General features: G+C 42.7%; 1 long non-coding RNA gene across 1 annotated transcript; it reads right to left on the reverse strand.

Moving 5' to 3' along the window:
- Nucleotides 1-879: 879 nt before the first annotated feature.
- On the reverse strand, nucleotides 880-13,052 carry LOC135051038 (uncharacterized). The gene is made up of 3 exons (XR_010242005.1): nucleotides 12,806-13,052; nucleotides 11,202-11,260; nucleotides 880-1,021 (listed from the first exon to the last, which is right to left on the reverse strand). It is a non-coding gene; the product is annotated as an uncharacterized LOC135051038 (long non-coding RNA).
- Nucleotides 13,053-14,642: the final 1,590 nt, after the last annotated feature.

Genomic DNA, 14,642 nt, shown 5'->3' on the forward strand with positions numbered 1-14,642 from the left:
CTACTTGGTAGAGTTGTAGTAATTAAATCCATAATCTTCCCAAAATTGACATACATCATGCAGATGTTATCTATTACGTTAACGGCTAAAGATATCAAACATATAATGAAGTTATGTTCACAATTTATCTGGGACTCAAAAAGAACCCAGAATTTCTTTATTCAAATTACAATTATCTAGACGTGATGGAGGATTGGGATTTCCCAATCTAACTCACTATTCCCGAGCTATCTTAATTCGATAGGCATTTGAATGACTGATGGAGCAAAATACCTACTCAGATTTCCAGATACTGTAGATTGTGCCATCTTTTCACCATTCTCCCCTGGAGTTTTACTTCACTTCCCAAAATCCCATATTCCTAAACTTATTTACAACAATATATTGTTCAAAGACACATATGAAGCTTGGTGGTCAGTGAACCTTAAATTACAACGCAACCCACAAAAAACTGATTGGATACCCTTATAGACTAATCCCATGTTTACCCCGGGAATGGAAAACCCTGCCTTTTTATGCCTCAGAACGAAAGGGATTAAAGCAATCGCACAAGTCTTTGATCCTGGAGGTCACTTACTTTCTTTTCAGGCTTTACAAGAGAGATGACCTTCCTGACCATAGTCACTACCCGTTCCCACAAATTAGCTACTATATTTCAGTGCTACCATGCTCAGCTACTCCCCCGGGCATTTTAGATCCCTTGCAAACTATATTCTCCAAGTTTCACCAACTTCGTTATAAACCCAGACATTTATACATTAAACTACCTAACCCTTCCAAGGAACATATCTGGAAAATAACCACAGACGCATGGTTTCATTTATCTTCAGGTGGTGTTTTATTCACATATTATGATAAAGTACTACACACGTAGAACTTCAACACTTCAAGAGCTTCATATCAATATCATTTATAGCGCACATATTTCTGAAAGCCGAAGGAGTAATTTTATTCCTGAGGAGACAGGCATGTGTCCAAAATGTGGATACTTCTCAGCCACTCTTCTTCACAACCTTTGGTCCTGTGGACATATTAAAAAGAGTATTGGCACAAAATTCTTAGATTTATTAATGTCACATTCTCATTGACAGTTAACCTCAACCCTATAGCCATGCTATTCGCAAATTTCTATGACTGGAATTCAAACAATGCTCTACGAGAGCAGACACCTTTCCGGACTATTCTGGTAACTATAGCTAAAAAAGTAATCCTTAATTCGTGGACAACTAGACATTCTCCGACATTGGCAGAGGTTGATAGTCTTTTAATGAAAACTATGTACTTTGTTATGAGGCTCTTATACCCTCTAACACTGGAATTGATTCTACTGTAAATGAAGACCTAATATTGTATTCCAACCCTCGGCTTTACAAAAACAGATGTGTGATATTTTTGAATACCGACTAATTGATCTTTAAAAGATGGCTCTCTCTCAATGTGTTTAATACCTTTTGTTAATTATGAAAGCTGTGTGACAGTCTTCTTGGGTTAACTATGATTATTCTGACATAGAGTAACCCTCTCTTCCTATCCCCTTCCCTCCTAACCCACAGTTCATCTCTATAGTCTTCCCTGGTTTTCTTTTTTCTTATAAACTTGATATCCCGAGTCGGTCTAACTTTGAGTCTTTTATTCTTAGCCTAGTGTCGAAGTGGATTACAATGCAAATTATCTACTAACGCCTAAATAAAATAGAACAACATGTTTTGGAAGCCTACTATTCTCTTCTATTGACATATCGAATCAATATCTATTTTTTTAGTATGCTTAAGAACAAAGTCGAAGCATTATTACTATTCATGTATTATTCATTCAATTGCTCTCCGCTATTTCAAATATGTATCTGACGGGTGTATTTACTAAGCATTGGGTGAAAATAAAGTAGATGGAGAAAAAGTACCAGTTAACCAGCTCATGTCATCTTTCTAACCCAGCCTCTGACATGGCAATTAGGAGCTGATTGGCTGTTACTTTATCTCCGTCCACTTTATCTCCATCCAATCCTTAGTAAATAGACCTCTTAGTCTAAGAATTTTGTACTTTAATCGCTTCAATACCAATATACTATTTGGCCGCACTATGTATGTTTATACCTCATGTACTTTTTGTGCACCTGTTTGATTTTGAAAATTCAATAAATATATTTAAAAAACAAACTAACGTACATTTCTGTACTCCAGTGTCGTGCACTGCAGTCACGGCAAAAATCACAGCCACAATGGCTGCCACGCATGCGCATTAGTCAAATTGGTCTATGGAACATGGGGAGCTCCATGTTTCCGGAGACCAGCGCATGCTTAATAGACTCTGGCACATTGACGTAGACTCTGCGCTGTGCAAAGGACGGGGCCCACCCGGAGGTGCAAGCGATAATAGTATGCTGAGAGGCATGACTAGTATAACCATTAGAGATAGAGGCACTGGTATGTGTAATAATGTGACGGGGCACAGGCTGCTGTAATAGTGTGCTGAGAGGTATGACTAGTATAACCATTAGAGATAGAGGCACTGGTATGTGTAATAATGTGATGGGGCACAGGCTGCTGTAATAGTGTGCTGAGAGGTATGACTAGTATAACCATTAGAGATAGAGGCACTGGTATGTGTAATAATGTGATGGGGCACAGGCTGCTGTAATAGTGTGCTGAGAGGTATGACTAGTAAAACCATTAGAGATAGAGGCACTGGTATGTGTAATAATGTGATGGGGCACAGGCTGCTGTAATAGTGTGCTGAGAGGTATGACTAGTATAACCATTACAGATACCGGCACTGGTATGTGTAATAATGTGATGGGGCACAGGCTGCTGTAATAGTGTGCTGAGAGGTATGACTAGTATAACCATTACAGATACCGGCACTGGTATGTGTAATAATGTGATGGGGCACAGGCTGCTGTAATAGTGTGCTGAGAGGTATGACTAGTATAACCATTAGAGATAGAGGCACTGGTATGTGTAATAATGTGATGGGGCACAGGCTGCTGTAATAGTGTGCTGAGAGGTATGACTAGTATAACCATTACAGATACCGGCACTGGTATGTGTAATAATGTGATGGGGCACAGGCTGCTGTAATAGTGTGCTGAGAGGTATGACTAGTATAACCATTAGAGATAGAGGCACTGGTATGTGTAATAATGTGATGGGGCACAGGCTGCTGTAATAGTGTGCTGAGAGGTATGACTAGTATAACCATTAGAGATAGAGGCACTGGTATGTGTAATGTGATGGGGCACAGGCTGCTGTAATAGTGTGCTGAGAGGTATGACTAGTATAACCATTACAGATACCGGCACTGGTATGTGTAATAATGTGATGGGGCACAGGCTGCTGTAATAGTGTGCTGAGAGGTATGACTAGTATAACCATTAGAGATAGAGGCACTGGTATGTGTAATAATGTGATGGGGCACAGGCTGCTGTAATAGTGTGCTGAGAGGTATGACTAGTATAACCATTAGAGATAGAGGCACTGGTATGTGTAATAATGTGATGGGGCACAGGCTGCTGTAATAGTGTGCTGAGAGGTATGACTAGTATAACCATTAGAGATAGAGGCACTGGTATGTGTAATAATGTGATGGGGCACAGGCTGCTGTAATAGTGTGCTGAGAGGTATGACTAGTATAACCATTACAGATACCGGCACTGGTATGTGTAATAATGTGATGGGGCACAGGCTGCTGTAATAGTGTGCTGAGAGGTATGACTAGTATAACCATTAGAGATAGAGGCACTGGTATGTGTAATAATGTGATGGGGCACAGGCTGCTGTAATAGTGTGCTGAGAGGTATGACTAGTATAACCATTAGAGATAGAGGCACTGGTATGTGTAATAATGTGATGGGGCACAGGCTGCTGTAATAGTGTGCTGAGAGGTATGACTAGTATAACCATTAGAGATAGAGGCACTGGTATGTGTAATAATGTGATGGGGCACAGGCTGCTGTAATAGTGTGCTGAGAGGTATGACTAGTATAACCATTACAGATACCGGCACTGGTATGTGTAATAATGTGATGGGGCACAGGCTGCTGTAATAGTGTGCTGAGAGGTATGACTAGTATAACCATTACAGATACCGGCACTGGTATGTGTAATAATGTGATGGGGCACAGGCTGCTGTAATAGTGTGCTGAGAGGTATGACTAGTATAACCATTACAGATACCGGCACTGGTATGTGTAATAATGTGATGGGGCACAGGCTGCTGTAATAGTGTGCTGAGAGGTATGACTAGTATAACCATTACAGATACCGGCACTGGTATGTGTAATAATGTGATGGGGCACAGGCTGCTGTAATAGTGTGCTGAGAGGTATGACTAGTATAACCATTAGACATAGAGGCACTGGTATGTGTAATAATGTGATGGGGCACAGGCTGCTGTAATATAGTGTGCTGAGAGGTATGACTAGTATAACCATTAGAGATAGAGGTACTGGTATGTGTAATAATGTGATGGGGCACAGGCTGCTGTAATAGTGTGCTGAGAGGTATGACTAGTATAACCATTACAGATACCGGCACTGCTATGTGTAATAATGTGATGGGGCACAGGCTGCTGTAATAGTGTGCTGAGAGGTATGACTAGTATAACCATTAGAGATAGAGGCACTGGTATGTGTAATAATGTGATGGGGCACAGGCTGCTGTAATAGTGTGCTGAGAGGTATGACTAGTATAACCATTAGAGATAGAGGCACTGGTATGTGTAATAATGTGATGGGGCACAGGCTGCTGTAATAGTGTGCTGAGAGGTATGACTAGTATAACCATTACAGATACCGGCACTGGTATGTGTAATAATGTGATGGGGCACAGGCTGCTGTAATAGTGTGCTGAGAGGTATGACTAGTATAACCATTAGAGATAGAGGCACTGGTATGTGTAATAATGTGATGGGGCACAGGCTGCTGTAATAGTGTGCTGAGAGGTATGACTAGTATAACCATTAGCGATAGAGGCACTGGTATGTGTAATAATGTGATGGGGCACAGGCTGCTGTAATAGTGTGCTGAGAGGTATGACTAGTATAACCATTAGAGATAGAGGCACTGGTATGTGTAATAATGTGATGGGGCACAGGCTGCTGTAATAGTGTGCTGAGAGGTATGACTAGTATAACCATTACAGATACCGGCACTGGTATGTGTAATAATGTGATGGGGCACAGGCTGCTGTAATAGTGTGCTGAGAGGTATGACTAGTATAACCATTAGAGATAGAGGCACTGGTATGTGTAATAATGTGATGGGGCACAGGCTGCTGTAATAGTGTGCTGAGAGGTATGACTAGTATAACCATTAGAGATAGAGGCACTGGTATGTGTAATAATGTGATGGGGCACAGGCTGCTGTAATAGTGTGCTGAGAGGTATGACTAGTATAACCATTAGAGATAGAGGCACTGGTATGTGTAATAATGTGATGGGGCACAGGCTGCTGTAATAGTGTGCTGAGAGGTATGACTAGTATAACCATTACAGATACCGGCACTGGTATGTGTAATAATGTGATGGGGCACAGGCTGCTGTAATAGTGTGCTGAGAGGTATGACTAGTATAACCATTAGAGATAGAGGCACTGGTATGTGTAATAATGTGATGGGGCACAGGCTGCTGTAATAGTGTGCTGAGAGGTATGACTAGTATAACCATTACAGATACCGGCACTGGTATGTGTAATAATGTGATGGGGCACAGGCTGCTGTAATAGTGTGCTGAGAGGTATGACTAGTATAACCATTACAGATACCGGCACTGGTATGTGTAATAATGTGATGGGGCACAGGCTGCTGTAATAGTGTGCTGAGAGGTATGACTAGTATAACCATTAGAGATAGAGGCACTGGTATGTGTAATAATGTGATGGGGCACAGGCTGCTGTAATAGTGTGCTGAGAGGTATGACTAGTATAACCATTACAGATACCGGCACTGGTATGTGTAATAATGTGATGGGGCACAGGCTGCTGTAATAGTGTGCTGAGAGGTATGACTAGTATAACCATTAGACATAGAGGCACTGGTATGTGTAATAATGTGATGGGGCACAGGCTGCTGTAATAGTGTGCTGAGAGGTATGACTAGTATAACTATTAGAGATAGAGGCACTGGTATGTGTAATAATGTGATGGGGCACAGGCTGCTGTAATAGTGTGCTGAGAGGTATGACTAGTATAACCATTAGAGATAGAGGCACTGGTATGTGTAATAATGTGATGGGGCACAGGCTGCTGTAATAGTGTGCTGAGAGGTATGACTAGTATAACCATTAGACATAGAGGCACTGGTATGTGTAATAATGTGATGGGGCACAGGCTGCTGTAATAGTGTGCTGAGAGGTATGACTAGTATAACCATTAGACATAGAGGCACTGGTATGTGTAATAATGTGATGGGGCACAGGCTGCTGTAATATAGTGTGCTGAGAGGTATGACTAGTATAACCATTAGAGATAGAGGTACTGGTATGTGTAATAATGTGATGGGGCACAGGCTGCTGTAATAGTGTGCTGAGAGGTATGACTAGTATAACCATTACAGATACCGGCACTGGTATGTGTAATAATGTGATGGGGCACAGGCTGCTGTAATAGTGTTCTGAGGGGTATGACTAGTATAACCATTAGAGATAGAGGCACTGGTATGTGTTATAATGTGATGGGGCACAGGCTGCTGTAATAGTGTGCTGAGAGGTATGACTAGTATAACCATTAGAGATAGAGGCACTGGTATGTGTAATAATGTGATGGGGCACAGGCTGCTGTAATAGTGTGCTGAGAGGTATGACTAGTATAACCATTACAGATACCGGCACTGGTATGTGTAATAATGTGATGGGGCACAGGCTGCTGTAATAGTGTGCTGAGAGGTATGACTAGTATAACCATTAGAGATAGAGGCACTGGTATGTGTAATAATGTGATGGGGCACAGGCTGCTGTAATAGTGTGCTGAGAGGTATGACTAGTATAACCATTAGACATAGAGGCACTGGTATGTGTAATAATGTGATGGGGCACAGGCTGCTGTAATAGTGTGCTGAGAGGTATGACTAGTATAACCATTACAGATACCGGCACTGGTATGTGTAATAATGTGATGGGGCACAGGCTGCTGTAATAGTGTTCTGAGGGGTATGACTAGTATAACCATTAGAGATAGAGGCACTGGTATGTGTAATAATGTGATGGGGCACAGGCTGCTGTAATAGTGTGCTGAGAGGTATGACTAGTATAACCATTAGACATAGAGGCACTGGTATGTGTAATAATGTGATGGGGCACAGGCTGCTGTAATATAGTGTGCTGAGAGGTATGACTAGTATAACCATTAGAGATAGAGGTACTGGTATGTGTAATAATGTGATGGGGCACAGGCTGCTGTAATAGTGTGCTGAGAGGTATGACTAGTATAACCATTACAGATACCGGCACTGGTATGTGTAATAATGTGATGGGGCACAGGCTGCTGTAATAGTGTGCTGAGAGGTATGACTAGTATAACCATTAGAGATAGAGGCACTGGTATGTGTAATAATGTGATGGGGCACAGGCTGCTGTAATAGTGTGCTGAGAGGTATGACTAGTATAACCATTAGACATAGAGGCACTGGTATGTGTAATAATGTGATGGGGCACAGGCTGCTGTAATAGTGTGCTGAGAGGTATGACTAGTATAACCATTACAGATACCGGCACTGGTATGTGTAATAATGTGATGGGGCACAGGCTGCTGTAATAGTGTGCTGAGAGGTATGACTAGTATAACCATTACAGATACCGGCACTGGTATGTGTAATAATGTGATGGGGCACAGGCTGCTGTAATAGTGTGCTGAGAGGTATGACTAGTATAACCATTAGAGATAGAGGTACTGGTATGTGTAATAATGTGATGGGGCACAGGCTGCTGTAATAGTGTGCTGAGAGGTATGACTAGTATAACCATTACAGATACCGACACTGGTATGTGTAATAATGTGATGGGGCACAGGCTGCTGTAATAGTTTGCTGAGAGGTATGACTAGTATAACCATTAGAGATAGAGGCACTGGTATGTGTAATAATGTGATGGGGCACAGGCTGCTGTATTAGTGTGCTGAGAGGTATGACTAGTATAACCATTACAGAAACCGGCACTGGTATGTGTAATAATGTGATGGGGCACAGGCTGCTGTAATAGTGTGCTGAGAGGTATGACTAGTATAACCATTAGAGATAGAGGCACTGGTATGTGTAATAATGTGATGGGGCACAGGCTGCTGTAATAGTGTGCTGAGAGGTATGACTAGTATAACCATTAGAGATAGAGCCACTGGTATGTGTGATAATGTGATGGGGCACAGGCTGCTGTAATAGTGTGCTGAGAGGTATGACTAGTATAGCCATTAGAGATAGAGGCACTGGTATGTGTAATAATGTGATGGGGCACAGGCTGCTGTAATAGTGTGCTGAGAGGTATGACTAGTATAACCATTAGAGATAGAGGCACTGGTATGTGTAATAATGTGATGGGGCACAGGCTGCTGTAATAGTGTGCTGAGAGGCATGACTAGTATAACCATTAGAGATAGAGGCACTGGTATGTGTAATAATGTGATAGGGCACAGGCTGCTGTAATAGTGTGCTGAGAGGTATGACTAGTATAACCATTAGAGATAGAGGCACTGGTATGTGTAATAATGTGATGGGGCACAGGCTGCTGTAATAGTTTGCTGAGAGGTATGACTAGTATAACCATTAGAGATAGAGGCACTGGTATGTGTAATAATGTGATGGGGCACAGGCTGCTGTAATAGTGTGCTGAGAGGTATGACTAGTATAACCATTACAGAGACCGGCACTGGTATGTGTAATAATGTGATGGGGCACAGGCTGCTGTAATAGTGTGCTGAGAGGTATGACTAGTATAACCATTAGAGATAGAGGCACTGGTATGTGTAATAATGTGATGGGGCACAGGCTGCTGTAATAGTGTGCTGAGAGGTATGACTAGTATAACCATTAGAGATAGAGGCACTGGTATGTGTAATAATGTGATGGGGCACAGGCTGCTGTAATAGTGTGCTGAGAGGCATGACTAGTATAACCATTAGAGATAGAGGCACTGGTATGTGTTATAATGTGATGGGGCACAGGCTGCTGTAATAGTGTGCTGAGAGGTATGACTAGTATAACCATTAGAGATAGAGGCACTGGTATGTGTAATAATGTGATGGGGCACAGGCTGCTGTAATAGTGTGCTGAGAGGTATGACTAGTATAACCATTACAGATACCGGCACTGGTATGTGTAATAATATGATGGGGCACAGGCTTCTGTAATAGTGTGCTGAGAGGTATGACTAGTATAACCATTACAGATACCGGCACTGGTATGTGTAATAATGTGATGGGGCACAGGCTGCTGTAATAGTGTGCTGAGAGGTATGACTAGTATAACCATTAGAGACAGAGGCACTGGTATGTGTAATAATGTGATGGGGCACAGGCTACTGTAATAGTATGCTGAGAGGAATGACTAGTATAACCATTACAGATACCGGCACTGGTATGTGTAATAATGTGATGGGGCACAGGCTGCTGTAATAGTGTGCTGAGAGGTATGACTAGTATAACCATTACAGATACCGGCACTGGTATGTGTAATAATGTGATGGGGCACAGGCTGCTGTAATAGTGTGCTGAGAGGTATGACTAGTATAACCATTAGAGATAGAGGCACTGGTATGTGTAATAATGTGATGGGGCACAGGCTGCTGTAATAGTGTGCTGAGAGGTATGACTAGTATAACCATTAGAGATAGAGACACTGGTATGTGTAATAATGTGATGGGGCACAGGCTGCTGTAATAGTGTGCTGAGAGGTATGACTAGTATAACCATTAGAGATAGAGGCACTGGTATGTGTAATAATGTGATGGGGCACAGGCTGCTGTAATAGTGTGCTGAGAGGTATGACTAGTATAACCATTAGAGACAGAGGCACTGGTACGTGTAATAATGTGATGGGGCACAGGCTGCTGTAATAGTATGCTGAGAGGTATGACTAGTATAACCATTACAGATACCGGCACTGGTATGTGTAATAATGTGATGGGGCACAGGCTGCTGTAATAGTGTGCTGAGAGGTATGACTAGTATAACCATTAGAGACAGAGGCACTGGTATGTGTAATAATGTGATGGGGCACAGGCTGCTGTAATAGTGTGCTGAGAGGTATGACTAGTATAACCATTACAGATACCGGCACTGGTATGTGTAATAATGTGATGGGAAAATGTGTTTTTTTTCCCCTGTGGTGGCCAATATGTTTTATTGATTTCTGTGAGAGCCAATGTAATTCATTTTTTTTGTGCAGTTATTCGTCCACACATGCCTCTGTGTTGCACCGCGCATGTGCCCTGGTGGCGTTCATACAGAGTTGCAGTATATATTTAGACATATGCACCAAGAAGTGTATTAAAGATGTGTGGGCATTCCTAGGTTGTTATAGGGGGTTGGCTAATAACCCGCAAATGTAATGCAGTATGGGTGTGTTATCGGAGTGACATAGGCATGTTGCACACATTGCCTACATTGGAGGCCATAGACAGATGGATGATCTGCTCCTAGCATAGGGTTGGAGCAAGTGTCAATGGCAAAAACAATAGTAGCATCAAAAAAGGCACAAAGCATGATTGCAGCATCTGTAGACACTGAACGTGGGCACATTCGGATGTACTCCAGTAAGGGCAGTATAGCCGCATTATTATAAAGTCACAGATGCAACTGTAGCAAAAGACACAAGGAAGGCCGCAACTACGTCCAACTCAGAGACAGGCCCTATGAAGATGGATCACACCCCCTCGACAGACCACACACCCTCAACAGCCCCATTAGGACTGTTTCCATAAATTTTTTGGGCTGGTTTTCCATCCCAATCCACCCCTAGGGAGTTACCTAAGCATACTGAAACTCATAGGCTATTACATGCTGTGAGGTTCAGAAGATTCTCCCACCAAGGTTTAGCAAGAGTAAACTCACAAAATAAATCGGACTCTTATTACATTTCTCTCATAGTCTGATGTTCATTCATTTGGAAACCACAGCTTGTACTGTGCTGAAATGTCTGTATCTGTAACAACCCTGGGGTTGACAGGGTATGTCTAAGTGGGTGAGAGAGGTATCACAGGTGTTGGGTGGCTAGGTGACTGACCTTTCCCATGAAATGTTGTTCCTCGTACCTTGTCTCGTAGTACTGTGCTCAAAGAGGTACTGTAGGAAAGATTGATATGAATCAGAAGTGAGTCAGCAATTACAACAAGAAGTCTTTTTTATTAATCTGCAATGAACTCTGGATTTCTAATGATTGGTTAAGAAAAGAACGTTGCTTGGGTGGTAAATCACAAAAAGAAGTCTTTGACATACAAGGAAAACAGGAATATGCAATTTTTGTACAGTTCACACCACAAACTGTCATCCAGTTTGCAAAAGACAAGTTATTAGAATCACGAAGAAGAATTAGAATCAGAATGAGAAACAATTGGAATCACAAAATGAACAAAATTGTTGGAATGGGAAAATCAGACACTGTGCATTCCATTCTATAATGTGATCATAAGAACAATGACAATGCGTTTTAGTAATTCTAAATACTGACTTTCTAACTTTCCGCAGTCAATGTAACAAGCATCTGCACCGGCAATTATCACTGGAGCTCTTGTTAAACTCTGCTGGGCCACAGTGCGTCAATAGAGGAAATGGGCACACAGTTACTAAGGGGGGAGGGGGGGGAGGAGCCTGGGGTGAAAAATGTTAATGTAACTCAGTTGTTTGTTTTAACCACTTAACTGGTATTGTCAGATCACATGTGACCGCGCCGCCCCAATGTCTCCCCCGGTTTTTGAGGAGGAGATCCGTCCTGCAGATGTACATAATATAATATTTAAAAAATATATTTTAAACTATATTAAATATAATTGAAACAAAAATAATTATATGAACGGTTTTTAATGGAAAAGTCCTCAGTTAAGTGGTTAGAGGGTGTACCTAGTGAAAGAATAGCAATGTATTTTGCCAATGGCACTTATGTCACAATAAGGAGGCTTTTTATGGAACAAACTCAGTCTCTTTCAGTTGCAGGGCTTGATCAACACTTGTATAAATTAGCTCAGTCCTTCCAGCAATAACCTTTTCCACCTGAGTACCGGGTCCGATCCAGGATGTTTAATCCGGCTACAACCTGTATCGGCACCGCCGTTTCCACTGCACTTCGACACGGGTTATTCCCAGGTCAGACCTCTTAATCCGGGTAAGCTATGTAAAAGCCTATTGATCTCACTCGTTACTGGGGTCTGAAACACGGGTAATGACCGTTTCCACTGCACAGTTACCCGGGTCATTACCGTGTTACTGTGTCCAACCCAGGTAGCTACCCGGGTAGGATTCCAGGGTCACTCAACCCGTGTTGAGTCGTTTCCACTTACTTAAAACCCTTGTTGATGCGCACCCCCGTGCAAAAACACGGGTACATTTAGCTAGTGGAAAAGGGTTATAACTGTCTGCGTTACACAAACTCAGTCCTTAAGCACAGATATGTCTTTTATCCTTTCACTTAAACTCTGCTCTGGAGCTCAAACATTTCTCTTGAACTTGTAACAAACTCAGTCCTGGTTTAGCCCTCCTTCTATGGGTCTTAACTGGTACAATATGGTCTGCTGGCTGAACCGTTCTTAATCACTGGCTAGTTTGTAACACAGATGGAGGCGGCTGAAAAGGACACTTGTCTGCGGCTGGCTGTCAGTTTCAAACAGTACTCACTCAGATCCAGGAAACGGAATTTCAAGTTGGCTGTTCCCACTGTAATGGCTCGTCACTCTCAAGATGGCCATGGCATCCGCACCCATTACCAGGCCTGGCGGTGTCCGGTCCTCTGGCTGCGGCATCTCAACACCCGCTCTCCAGTAACACTCCGCTGCTCTCATCGAGCAGCGTCCTGCAGCTCTCTCCAGCTTACATCTCCTCTTCTGCTCTGCGTTTTGTCTGCCAGCACACGCCACGCTCTCCACTTACTTCTTCCCAGCACTCCTCCCTTCTCCCAGCAGCATCTCGCCAATCAACTTGCTCTCCTGAGGCCACATGACCAGACCCAGGGCTGCAGTTAACTCGTCCTGCCCCTGTACTTCTTCTGCGGATCTCTAAAAAATACTTTTACACAACCGTCCTATTTCTACTCTGGCATACACAGTGCTCCTATATAAATAAACACCCATTGCAGGGCTGAACTTTAACAAGGAAGCAAGTAAAAAAACCTACAGAATCAGATGTCAGGGTATACATTGCCCTCCCCAGGTAACAAAGGAGCAGGTCCGGATTAAGGTCTGTGGGGGACCCTGGGAAACACATTTGTAGGGGTCCCTGTCAATAAGTGATATAGTGGCAATATTATATAAAAAATAAAGAAAAAAAAGGTATCATTTATTAATCAGCATTGTGATTATGTGCAACTTCTGCTGCCTGGCAGTCTGGTAGAAACAGCCTTTATTTTACTAAGAATGTAAAATGATATCACTAATTTTCCTATAAATGCCAAAATATGTAAATATATATCTTATTATGGTTGTGAAATGTGCACTAATTCTTGTTTAAGCTGTATAATCATAATTATTGTTGAATCAGTCATTCTTCCTAAGAAGTTATTAGTAAACTATTATTATGATTATACAACTTAAACAAGAATTAGTGCACATTTCACAACCATAAGAAGATAAATATTTACATGTTTTGGCATTTATAGGAAAATTAGTGATATCATTTTATATTCTTAGTAAAGTAGAGGCTACTACTACCAGACTGCCAGGCAGCAGAAGTTACATACATTTTTTGATCATACTAATTTGTGCACGGACACCATCGCACCAACACACGACGTCACAGTCAGTGTCACTGACACTAACTAAAGGGCAAGCTACTCACAGGAGGGATTGGGGAACCAGCCATGCCAAACCGCTGAGGTCATCTGAGGTGCTGGGTAAATTAGCGCCTGACTCATCAGCGGCCTACTGGAATAACATGATCACACAGCTGGCTGCAGGTGGCTCAGTGAAGCGAGTGTCTCATGGGATTTGACTTACCGCAAGACTGACTGTGTGCAGCACCTCGGTGGCTGAATAGGGAGGGGATTTTAAAAGTGCCATTGGTGGGCAGCAAAGCAACAGGTCCAATTCAGGGGGGACAGAGTGTGGGGCCCGGAATGACCGCCCCTGTCAACCCTCTACTTTAATCCGGCCCTGTAAAGGAGTAAACCATATTTGCTGACTTCCTGGCTGCTCTTTCCGGGGATAGAGCAGGGGGGCAGTGTGGGAGAGTGCTGCATTACAGTGGATGGGGGGGGGAGCGTGGCAATACAAAAGAGGCAGTATAGGGGCATGGTGGCCACTATCATGTCATCGTAGCTACGCCCCCACTATACAATGCTGATAGCACAAGCATTATACAGCAGGGTGCGTGGCTATGACGACACGATTTAGAGAAAAATCACACCATCGACTGCTCGGACTACTCACTTTACTTGCTAAGTGGGCAGCCAGGTCCAGAGTGCAGCTGAAATTGGGAGACTTGCCCATTCATCCAGGGGGCTAGGAGGGCCAACCGATTT

Source organism: Pseudophryne corroboree, chromosome 2 (assembly GCF_028390025.1).
Source record: "Pseudophryne corroboree isolate aPseCor3 chromosome 2, aPseCor3.hap2, whole genome shotgun sequence".
Lineage (NCBI taxonomy): Eukaryota > Metazoa > Chordata > Amphibia > Anura > Myobatrachidae > Pseudophryne > Pseudophryne corroboree.